Source organism: Lissotriton vulgaris, chromosome 8 (assembly GCF_964263255.1).
Source record: "Lissotriton vulgaris chromosome 8, aLisVul1.2, whole genome shotgun sequence".
NCBI lineage: Eukaryota > Metazoa > Chordata > Amphibia > Caudata > Salamandridae > Lissotriton > Lissotriton vulgaris.
The window spans coordinates 958,538,508-958,540,379 of NC_141696.1; positions in this window are offsets into that span (position 1 = coordinate 958,538,508).

Genomic DNA, 1,872 nt, shown 5'->3' on the forward strand with positions numbered 1-1,872 from the left:
GGAAGAGAATATGGAGCCCATAGATGTTTTACAATGTGGGTAGGGTCTTGTACGAGCTGAGTGAGGCTGATGTTCTGTAGAGTTTCAAGTCCATGGAGTTGGAGTCTGTGGGGTAGTCTAGACAAACAATGAGTTTGCCTAGGCGTGTAAATCCTTTGCTGTCCATGGTGAGGGATGAGGTGAGGTCGGTGAGGAAGTTGCTGAAATGGGTGCGAGGTCCTGGAGGGCAGTAGGTGAGGATGCCTTTGGTAGTGGTTTTAAGGTCTGTCTGAAGCTTGAAGTGCATGTGATCCATAAAAGTGGCTTTCAGGTCAGTGAAAGAGGGACACTTTATGGTTTTTCTGCGGACGGTGGTACGACCTCATACTGGTCTATGGGATCAGTCCTGGGGCAAGATTTTGTACACAGTAGGGATGGCTGCGGTGATGTCTGGCGCAGAAGTGGGGTTGAGTCATGTTTCGGTGAGGAAGAGGAGGTCCAGAGCGTTGGATTTGGTGAGGTCCCAAATCTTGGCAGAGTGCTTACAAAATGAGCATATGCTGAGGGGCATGCATGCGAGTCAGTGTTGTTTTGCAGTATGGGTGTGTGGTGCTGTGTTAAGGGGGTCTTGAGTTTTGACTGGGTGAGGGGTGTGGTGTGTGTGGGTGCGTGGTAGGAGCAGGTGTGTGGAGGCCTATGAAGTTACAAAGCAAGCAGGCAAAGTGCCCCACTGTGGACAGAGGTGAGGTATAGCAGTAGCACTTGGGCCAGCATCCAGAGCTGAGCAGGGGAGATTGTCAGCAGTGCAGCTGAGGGAGGCATTTGGACCAGGGTTCTTGGCAGTGGCCATGGTCCAGGCATGGATGAGCACAGACAGACTTGCCTTTAGAGCTCTTTCAATCTTTCAACGCACCGGCAAAGAGTCTACACTCTGGCTTCCAATAAGTAAACTCATGGAGAGTGGGAGGAGTGCTGGGAGTGGGGGCAGTGGGCAGGCTCAGCAAGAGTAGGAAATTCTGGTGTGGACATCGGAAAAGTACGGGAGGAGAAGCAAAACAGGAAACATGAAGTTGTGGGGCAAAATCAAACAGAAGAAACTGGGATGCAAATCGGAGCATTAAAGGGGCCAAAAGATGTAAAAAGGGGCAGTTGAGTGGAACAAGGTTGCTAAAAGGAGCAGTGTAACAGAAACAGGGGACAGAAACAACAGACAGCACAAAGAAAGAAAGAGTTGTTACTGAGTTAGTGGCAGAGGAGGAGCAGCAAACAGGAAAAACATCAAGAGACAGACTTCAATGTTTGTTGGACATGAAATACCTTGTATAAACAAGAGACAAGAGGCATTTGGCGAAACAGGAACAGTTTGTTTAATTGAACAATGCGGCTGGGGCATAGGCATAGGGACTTTCTCAGTTTACACAGACATTTATTCAGTTCATTGAATGTAATAAAATGTGTCCGGAGATCATTTTTAGTAGGAAATGTGAACCTCTGTCTTTGGGTTGATATGGAGCTCACAACGGGTGATTTCATAAAGTCAAAATTTCTTTTTATGTACCCAAATGTATCGTTTTTCATAGTGACATCGACTTTCTCAATATTAACACCAGCACAAGTCAGAAGGGCAAGGCAAGGTCAAACTGAAGCAGAAGAGAGATGTGTAGGCAGCTACTTCAACCAAAGGGCAGCGCAGCAGCCTCTTGCTAACACAAGTTCTTATGGAATTTCTAAAGATAGCCCTGTCTCCATCCTCCATATCTCTGTTTCTGAAACACCCCCTCTAGGCACAGGAATGCAATCAATACACTCGCAGTGTCTGAAAAACCTCTCCTCGTTATCTATCTTGTACCATGCCAAACCTGGGGCATCCAAAATAAACTCCACTAGCTTCAG